Source organism: Pongo abelii, chromosome 1, assembly GCF_028885655.2.
Source record: "Pongo abelii isolate AG06213 chromosome 1, NHGRI_mPonAbe1-v2.0_pri, whole genome shotgun sequence".
Lineage (NCBI taxonomy): Eukaryota > Metazoa > Chordata > Mammalia > Primates > Hominidae > Pongo > Pongo abelii.
The window spans coordinates 198,418,364-198,428,959 of record NC_071985.2 but is presented as its reverse complement, the minus strand read 5'-3'; positions in this window follow the sequence as shown (position 1 = coordinate 198,428,959).

The following is a 10,596-nucleotide window of genomic DNA, read 5'->3' as shown; positions in this document are numbered from 1 at the left end:
GCAGGACAGTGACAATAAGAGGTAAAAGAAAGAAAAGGTATAGACAGAAGTGAGAGAGAAGCAGAGGAAACATCTCAAAGTATTAGGCTATTTTAGTCACTTTATGAAAATAATAGAACTTCATGAGCCTTGAGGCTAGAAAAGCTATTCTGTCCTGTCTCTCCCAATAAGTACAGGAAAATGCATTTCACATGAAAGTAAGAACAGAAAAGGATTATGAAATATAATACAAAATTGCATAGAAAACAGCAAAGTAAATCCCTACCAAACAGGTGAAAATTAACATGATGTTTCGAAACAAGATAAATGCCTGGGCAACATAGTGAGACCCCGTCTCTGCAAAAAATAAAAAAAGTAGCTGTACGTGGTGGCTCACACCTGTAGTCCCAGCTACTTAGAAGGCAAAAGTGGGAGGATTGCTTGAGCCCAGGAGGTCGAGGCTGTAATGAGCTGTGACTGTACCACTGCACTCCAGCCTGGATGATAGAGTAAGACACTGTCTCAATAAATAAATTTTTAAAAATATGGGGCCGGAGCGATGGCCCGGGTCTGGAGCCCGCGGCCGCCACCGCCTACAACAACAACGTGTAGGGAGCAGCCGCGGCCAGAGCCGGGAGCAGGGGCCGGAGTTGAGGCTAGAGTAGGGCCTGCGCGTTTGAGTGGCCGAGAGTTGCCCCTGCCGGAGACCTCAAACTCCAGGCGGAAGCGCTATCGGTTGGCTGAGCAGCCGTCGCCCACGGCACGGCGTCCCACAGGCCCAGACCACGGGGCGAAGGTCTCGCAGGCGCGGGACTGGCTTCTCTCAGGATGAGCCCTTAGAGCCGGGCTCCGGATCTTCCTCGGCCTCGGGCCCCTTTCACTTTCAGGACAGAGGCCACAGAACGGTGATCATCACACACCCCAGCCGGCTTCCTGGCCTGGGCATTTTCTCCGCGGCCAAGCAGTGTTGGGGTTGTAGCTGCTGGGAGCTCCCTCCTGCCGCCACCTCTCCGGCTAGGAAGGGACTGACGCGTTCCCACGTTCTTGCTCTGTACCTCCCCACTCTTCCCACTCAAGAATAAGTTTCTCGGCCGGGCGCGGTGGCTCACACCTGTAATCCCAGCACTTTGGGAGGCCGAGGCAGGCGGATCACGAGGTCAGGAGATGGAGACCATCCTGGCTAACACAGTGAAAAGCCGTCTCTACTAAAAATACAAAAACATTAGCCGGGCGTGGTGGCGGGCGCCTGTAGTCCCAGCTACTCAGGAAGCTGAGGCAGGAGAATGGTGTGAACCAGGGAGGCGGAGCTTGCAGTAAGCAGAGATCGTGCCACTGCACTCCAGCCTGGGCGACAGAGAGAGACTCCGACTCAAAGAATAAATAAATAAATAAATAAGTTTCTCTTCCCTCTCCATTGAAAATTCTGCCCCGGAGGTCCAAAACATCTATTTTGTGTGCCCTTCCCCAGCTCCTGGAGCAGCACCCTTAGAAGTATTGACTACTCATCAGGGCGGAGAATCCTTCATTTTTGACTTGGCTTTTTTTGCCCTTTGGGAGATAAAGGTCCCTTTCCACCCTCTTTACTAACACTCTGCGCCCAAGGCCTTATCCTTGGGTTCATCAGCTCCTTGGCCATTTCTATGTGACTTCCCCCACCCATCTGAGTTCCAGCTTCCTCTGGGCTCTGATCTCCAGTCCCTGGCGGAGTGACCAGGGGGCTCTGGCCCAGGATCCCCAACCCTGGAAGGCAGCTCCAACGCAGGAAGATAATTGGGCGTCGGGTGCGCACCTGGCAGCTCAGGAGTCGGGGCTCTACCCACCCCACACAAGAAGATGAAAATGCCCAAAGAGCTCAATGTATTGATTGGTTTGGCTGGGGACAGCCGGAGAAAGAAGCCCAAGCAGTCACCACCTGCTTCGCCCTGAGCCTCCTGACTCAGACTCTGAGTCCAGCTCCAAGGAGGAAGAGGAATTCGGTGTGGTTGGAAATCGCTCTCGCTTTGCCAAGGGAGGCTACTGACCATGCTGCAAGATCTGCTATCCGCTCTGTGGTTTTGTCATCCTCGCTGCCTGTGTTGTGGCCTGTGTTGGCTTGGTGTGGATGCAAGTTGCTCTCAAGGAGGATCTGGATGCCCTCAAGGAAAAATTTTGAACAATGGAATCTAATCAGAAAAGCTCATTCCAGGAAATCCCCAAACTTAATGAAGAACTATTCAGCAAGCAAAAAAAACTTGAGAAGATTGAATCTGGAGAGATGAGTTTGAACAAAGTCTGGATAAACATCACAGAAATGAATAAGCAGTGCAGGGTCGGGTCATGAGTGGCCAGAGCCTATCCTGGCAGGGTAGAGTGCAAAGCGGGAACCAATCCTGGACACGAAGCCATCCCATCGCAGGGCTTACTCATACACACGCTCACACTCTGACTGGGACCATTTACACATGCCAACTAACCAAACATGCACAGTTTTGTGATGTGGGAGTACCTGGAGAAAACCCACGCCAACATGGGGAGAACATGCAAACAGACAGTGGCCCGGCCAGGAGTCAGATTTTTTTCTCATCAATGTTATAACCAAATGACATTGAACAAAACATTATTCAAGGACCTGCTGTAAACAGGAAAGTTTACTTCTGTCCTAGGGCTTCATCTATGAAACTGGAAGAGATTGCACTGAAACCCTTTCCATTTCAGCATCAATATGCCTTCAAAGATGCTGGGACTGACTTATGAAGCCAGCCTGATAACAGAGGACTTCTCTGCGAGCACAGGCCCAGAAGCATGGGTGGTGGGAAAGCAGAAACTTGTGTTGTTTCCTAAGGGAGCTCTCTGAGTGGTTTTCTAAAATTAATGTTACACATCTCTGATGGTCTCTTCAAGTCAGAGGCATCTGTCCTAAACCAAAATAGGTAGAAAAATAAAAGTATCTGGGCATGGTGGCTCATGCCTGTAATCCCAGCACTTTGGGAGGCCAAGGCGGGCAGATCACCCAAGGTCAGGAGTTTGAGACCAGCCTGGCCAACAGGGCGAAACCCTCGTCTACTAAAAATAAAAAAAATTAGCCAGGCCTGGTGGCATGCACCTGTAATCCCAGATACTCCGGAGGCTGAGGCACGAGAATCGCTTGAACCCAATGGCAGAGTTTGGCAGTGAGCCGAGATCATGCCACTGCACTCCAGCCTGGGTAACAGAGCAAGACTCCACCTTAATTTAAAAAAAATTAATTCATTAATTAAAACATAAAAGTAATATTTAACCATAAAAAATAATTTTTTTAAATTAGCCATTTCTCCATCTCAAAAAAATAAAAAATTCTAATTTTCCTTTTGATTACTCCTTTATGAGTTATTTAAATGTATATTGATTATGAAGGGATACTGAAATCTCCAACCTTAATTATGAACTTCTCTATTTTTCCTGCAGTTCTAGCAGTTTTGGCTTTGTGTATTTTGAATCTTTATTAAGTGTGCAGTGTTTAGAACAGGTATGTCTTTTTGTTTGTTTGTTTTTTGAGACAGAGTCTCACTCTATCGCCCACGCTGGAGTGCAGTGGCAAAATCTTGGCTCACTGCAACCTCCACCTCCCGGGTTCAAGCGATTCTCCTGCCTCAGCCTCCCGAGTAGCTGGGATTACAGGCACCTGCCATCACGCCCAGCTAAATTTTGTATTTTTAGTAGAGATGGGGTTTCCCCATGTTGGCTAGGTTGGTCTCGAACTCCTGACCTCAGGTGATCCACCCACCCGCCTCAGCCTCCCAAATATTGGGATAACAGGCTGAGCCACTGTGCCCAGCCAACATTATTATTATTATTTGGAGACAGGGTCTTGCTCTGTCACCCAGGCTGGAGTACAGAGGCATGATCATGGCTCACTGCAGCCTCAACCTTCTGGACTCAAGTGATCCTCCCTTCTCAGCCTCCTATCTAGGTCTATAGGCATGTGCCACCATGCCTGGCTAATTTTTAAATTTTTGTACAGACGGAGTCTCACGGTGTTGTGTAGGCTAGCCTCAAAATCCTGGCCTCAAGTAATCCTCCCACCTTGGCCTCCCAAAACGCTGGGATTATAGGTATGAGCCACTGTACTGTATTATAAGGGTACACACCTAATTATTATATTATCAAAATATAAGCCTATTTTAATTTATGTCTACTTTTATATTTAAGGTGGCCTTCATGTAGATGGCATATGATTGGGTCTTTTTTATTCAGTATGATCTGACAATCTTTGGTTTTTCACTGGGGTATTTAGACCATTTACATCTAATGTGTCCAGGTGTGGTGGCTCATGCCTGTAATCCCAGGACTTCAGGAGGCCAAGGTGGGCAGATCCCTTGAGCTCAGGAGTTCAAGATTGTCCTGGGCAACATAGTGAGATCTAGTCTCTGCAAAAAAATAAGTAAAAAATTATCTGGGTGTGGTGGCATGCACTGTAGTCCCACCTACTTGGGAGGCTGAGGTGGGAGGGTCGCTTGAGCTTGGTAGGTCAAGGCTACAGTGAGCCAAGATTGTGTCACTGCACTCCAGCCTGGGTGACAGAGCAAGACGCTGTCCCCCCAAAAAATGTGGTTATTAATATGATCAGGTTCAAATCTACCATCTTTTTTTTTTTTGAGACAGAGTTTCACTCTTATCGCCCAAGCTGGAGTGCAATGGTGTGGTCTCGGCTCACTGCAACCTCTGCCTCAGCCTCCTGAGTAGCTGGGATTACAGGCATGCACCACAACTCCCAGCTAATTTTGTGGTTTTTCAGTAGAGATGGGGTTTCACCATGTTGGCCAGTCTGGGCTTGAACTCCTGACCTCAGGTGATCTGCCTGCCTCAGCCTCCCAAAGGGCTGAGATTACAGGCGTGAGCCACCAGACCTGGCTCAAATCTACCATTTTACTATTTGTTTTCCATTTGACCAAACTGTCTTTGTTCCCCTTTCTCTCTCTCTCTTTTTTTTTTTTTTTTTTTTTGCTTCTTTGGAATAAGTATTTAAAAATATATTTATCTCCTTTCTGGCCGGGCACGATGGCTCAAACCTGTAATCCCAGCACTTTCGGAGGCTGAGGCAGGTGGATCATGAGGTCAAGAGATCAAGATCATCCTGGCCAACATGGTGAAACCCCGTCTCTACTAAAAATACAAAAAATTAGCTGGGTGTGGTGGCGTGTGCCTGTAGTCCCAGCTACTCGGGAGGCTGAGGCAGGAGAATCACTTGAACCTGGGAGACGGAGGTTGCAGTGAGCTGAGATTGTGGCACTGTACTCCAGCCTAGCAACAGAGCGAGACTCCATCTCCAAAAATAAATAAATAAATATATTTATCTCCTTTCTTGACTTATCATTAGTATAACACTTCATTTTGTTTGTTTGTTTGTTTTATAAGTAGTTGCTTTCAGGTATGTAGTATACATATTCACCTTCAATTGATATTACACTACTTCACGTATAGGATGAGAATCCTGTACCAATATACTTCTACTTCTGCCATCCCAACTTTTGAACTCATCATACAATACTTCTACATATGTTATAACTCCCATAACTCATTTTTTTGCTTTAAGCAATTATCTTTTAAAGACATGTAAATAATTTTTTAAAATAGTCTTTTATGTTAACCCTCATAGTTACCTTTTTTTTTTAAATTGAGACAGTCTCACTCTGTTGCCCAGGCTGGAGTGCAGTGGCTCAATCTCGGCTCATTGCAACCTCCATTTCCTGGCCTCAAGTGATCCTCCTGCCTCAGCCTCCCAAGTAGCTGGGACTATAGGCATGTGCCACCATGCTGGGCTAATTTTTTTTTTTTTAGACAGAGTCCCACTGTGTTGCCAGGCTGCAGTACAGTGGCGTGATCTCAGCTCACTGCAACCTCTGCCTCCCAGGTTCAAGCAATTCTCCTGCCTCAGCCTCCTGAATAACTAGGATTACAATCATGAGCTACCACACTCAGCTACTTTTTGTATTTTTAGTAGAGACAGAGTTTTGCCATATTGGCCAGGCTGGTCTTGAACTCCTGACCTCAGGTTATCTGCCCGCCTCGGCCTCCCAAAGTGCTAGGATTACAGGCATGAGCCACTGCAAATGGCCTGCATTTTGTTTTGAAAGATATTTTTGCTGGGTATAGAATTAGAGGTTAATAGTTGTTTTTTTTTAAAGTTCTTTCAGTACTTTAAAGGAGTTTACTACCTCTGCTTGCATTATTTTCTTCAAGAACTTGGCTGTCATTCTTATCTTTATTCTCTACATGCTGTGTTTTTGTGTTTTTTCTCTGGCTGCTTTTTCTATTTCTTTTTTTTTTTTTTTTTTTTTTGGAGATGGAGTTTTGCTGTTGTTGCCCAGGCTAGAGTGCAATAGCATGATATCGGCTCACTGCAACCTCTGCCTCCCGGGTTCAAGCGATTCTCCTGCCTCAGCCTCCCAAGTAGCTGGGATGACAGGTGCCAGCCACCACACCTGGCTAATTTTTGTATTTTTAGTAGAGACAGGGTTTCACCATGTTGGCCAGGCTGGTCTTGAACTCCTGACCTCAGATGATCCATCTGGCTGCTTAAAAAAAGAAATATTGTTTCCATTCACAGTACGTAAAAGAAGTGAAATGTCCTGGGAAAGTAGATGCTTCAAATCTCCCTGTCCACTGGTTCCAGGGCCTGGGGAAGTTATTTCTTTGTTTAAATCTCAGCTCTTCCTGTTGCCTATGATATTCCTTATTGTTCAGTCCTCTAAGGAGGCTGTACAGCAGCTCTGTATCCCCTTTTCTTTGTTTAATATAATATCCTTTCAGAGAGAAAATGACAATTCCATTTCCCCCCAACCTGTTTTTGGAGACAGAGTCTTGCTCTGTCACCCAGGCTGGAGTGCCGTGGTGCAATCTTGGCTTATTGCAACCTCCACCTCCCGGGCTCAAGCAATTCTCATGCCTCAGCTTCCCAAGTAGCTGGGACTATAGGCTCATGCCACAACACCCACCTAATTTTTGTATTTTTAGTAGAGACAGGGTTTTGCCATGTTGCCCAGGCTGGTCTTGAACTCCTGACCTCAAGTGATCCACCCTGCTAGACCTCCCAAAGTGCTGGGATTACAGGCATGAGCCAGTGCACCTGGCCAGAAAGCTCATTTTTAGAAGGTTGTGAAGTCTCATGTCCTATAAAGACAAAATAGAGGAGGAAGGGAGAAAACAACAAACAAAGAACAATCCTGAAAAATCAACATAGGCCACAATACTCTGAAGTAAGTACATCAGTAGGTAGGTATGAAAGCTGGTTATCTATGTAAATAGGTTGCTGTTATTTTCTTCTGAAATTTAAGTTGTCTAGCTTCAGTTTGCAGGGCTTTAAGAAAGCACAGCTTAGGCCAGGTACAGTGGCTCATGTCTGTAATCCTAGCACTTTGGGAGGTTGAGATGGGCAGATCACCTAAGGTTGGGAGTTCACGACCAGCCTGACCAACATGGAAAAACTCCATCTCTACTAAAAATACAAAATTAGCTGGGCATGGTGGTGCATGCCTGTAATCCCACCTAGTTACTCAGGAGGTGGAGGCAGGAGAATCACTTGAACTTGGGAGGCGGAGGTTGCGGTGAGCCGAGATCATGCCATTGCACTCCAGCCTAGGCAACAAGTGCAAAACTCTGTCTCAAAAAAGAAAAGAAAAGAAAAGAAAGCACAGCTTGATTTTCAGTGACTCCAAATTAGGGAAAATGGAGAAAAAGGAGGAGAAAAAAATTTGAAAATATTATTTTGCATGCTCCTAGCCAAGAAAATTAGAATTTGGTCCAAACTGTAGAAAAAAATAAAAATTGATAAACATTAGGCAAGACTAGAATCTAACAACAGGTGTACTAAAGTTTTTGAAACATAATTTTTCTCTCTCCAGTTTCCCATTTTTGCTAAAGACAAATCATAGGACTGATTTGCTTTATTATACTTGGCCTGATTATTTGTATACACTGCAGCAAGAATAATTATTTTTTTTCCCATAGGCTTTTAAAGTGGCTTTGATGGAACTTTGTTCAGTAGAAGGAATCTCAGATAAGACTTTTTTAAAGGTGAGCCCAGCCATGGATTTGTATCATCAAATACCTATGAGTTGGGTGAATTCGTCTCCTCTGAGGTTCCAAGATAAATTTGGGGCTCCTGGGCCTGTCAGAAAGTGACATTCTTTACTTACCACAGGTCAGGAACCCTGTACAGGGACGGTGTAGACGAAAGTATGAGGCCAGTTTTTTCCAAGGGGCTTTTTATTGGCTACATAAGTCACATTCAATTCCTTAAAGGAAAGCACACCATTCAAGTCAAAGCCTTGGTAAAATAAGCTGTTTCTCCAATTGTGTCCTGTCACAAATGAAAACAGCTTTTTTTTTTTTTTTTTTTTTTTTTTGAGATGGAGTCTTGCACTGTCGCCCAGGCTGGAGTGCAGTGGCACAATCTCAGCTCACTGCAAGCTCCACCTCCTGGGTTCACGCCATTCTCCTGCCTCAGCCTCCCAAGTAGCTGGGACTACAGGCACCCGCCACTGCACCTGGCTAATTTTTTGTATTTTTAGTAGAGACGGGGTTTCACCGTAGCCAGGATGGTCTCGATCTTCTGACCTCATGATTCACCCGCCTCAGCCTCCCAAAGTGCTGGGATTACAGGCATGAGCCACCGCGACCGGTCAAAAACAGATTCTTATTGCACTTATGCAAATAATTGTATTGTCATAAGTTAAGAATACTCACAAATAGTTTCCAAATTCTGTAGAAATCAGGTAGAGAGAAACAAATATGCTCCTAATTTTGTTCATAGGAGTATAGTTTACTCAATTGTTAAAAGCTGTAAATAGCTTAAAAGAAAAATTTTACTACTCTGGAAAAAAAAGAGTCAGCAACGTTTTTTGTTTGGTTGGTTTTTTTTGTTTTTTGTTTTTTGTTTTTGAGATGGAGTTTTGCTCTTATTGCCCAGGCTAGAGTGCAGCGGCACAATCTCGGCTCACTGCAACCTCCACCTTCCGGTTTCAAGCGATTCTCCTGCTGGGATTACAGGTGTGAGCTACTGCACCCAGCCATCACACACAGGTCTTGGATGTTAGCTTTTAATTAAGCTGACTTTTAACCATTAAGCTCCTTTAAAAAAAATTTTTTTAACCTCATTACCATATTTCAGCTAGGACAAATTGCTGCTATTTCAGAGGTATAGCCATTGCTCTTTCAGTTTGGCCTGGCTGGCAAAAATGTGACCTTGTTATGTAAATAAACCCCTTAGTAGTCAAAATAAAACTTTCCTCTTTTTTTTTTTCCTTTTGCTAGCTGTTTTTTTCTCCCCCACCGTACCACCTTTGTGTTAGGGGCATGGGGGGAGAATTTAACTATTTCAGGGCCTTGTTCCTCATAATTTGGAACTTTCCTTTGGATTTGATCAAGTCAGATAAAGTTGGTCAAACCCAATGGGAAAAGGACCAAAACACCAACAAAAATGGACACAAACAACAACAAAAAACAGTTAAGCAAAACAAACGACCACACAACTTATTTGGATTACTGAGTGCTCTAATAGTAAAGAGAAATTAAGACCAGTTGGTTGTTAACTTTAGCCAAGACAAAACCCCAATTCAGCTACTTACTTAGGGACGGGTCTCAGGCTGAAGACTGCTCTCTACCATCCTAGAAGCAGGAAAAAAAAAAAAAAAAAAAACTCACCTTCCCTATTGGAAGCAAACTCAAACCCAGTAAAGGAGTTAACCTGCTTTCCATCGTCCTGGAAGCTGAAAAACTTGCCTTCCTTGTTGGAAGCAAGTGAAACTGAAAAAAAAAAAAAAAAAAAAAAAAGGAAGTTGTACAGCAAAATAAACTTTAGATCTCAACCAAATCTTGGGAAATCAGGGATTCTCTGCAGTGGGTGATCCAGGCCTCAGCAAGTTGTCCTATTTGTTTGAGCCATAAAGATAGCTCAAGCTGGTACCAAGCACCGATAGGAGGTTTGTCAAGGTCAGAATCCCTTCATGGTTACCAAAACATGAACCCCGAAAATCTGAGACAGATCTCAGTTAATTTCAAAAGTTTATTTTGCCAAAGTTGAGGACACATGCCCAGGACACAGCCTCAGGAGGTCTTGATGACATGTGCCCAAGGTGGTCAGAGCACAGCTTGGTTTTATACATTTTAGGGAGACATGAGACAGCAATCAACATATGTAAAATGAACATTGGTTTGGGTCAGAAAGGCGGGACAACTCGAAGCAAAAGTGGAACAACTCCATGTGGGGAGGGGCCTTCCAGGTCATAGGTAGATAAGGGACAAATGGTTGCATTCCTTTGAGTTTCTGATTAGCCTCTCCAAAAGAGGCAATTACATATGCATTTATCTCAGTGAGCAGAGGGGTGACTTTGAATAGAATGGGAGGCAGGTTTGCCCTCAGCAGCTCCCAGCTTGACTTTTCCCTGTAGCTCAGTGATTTTGGGGGCCCAAGATATTTTCCTTCCACACCCTGTTAACACTGAGCTGAGAGAAGTTCCAGCACCTACCATGATTATTCCAAATTCCCGACACCCACAAACATATGAGCTCTCTCCTATAACTCTTCACACTCTGTATACATCACAATTATAACATTAGCACACTGTATTGTAATTATTTGCACGTATGCCTGCCCTCTAA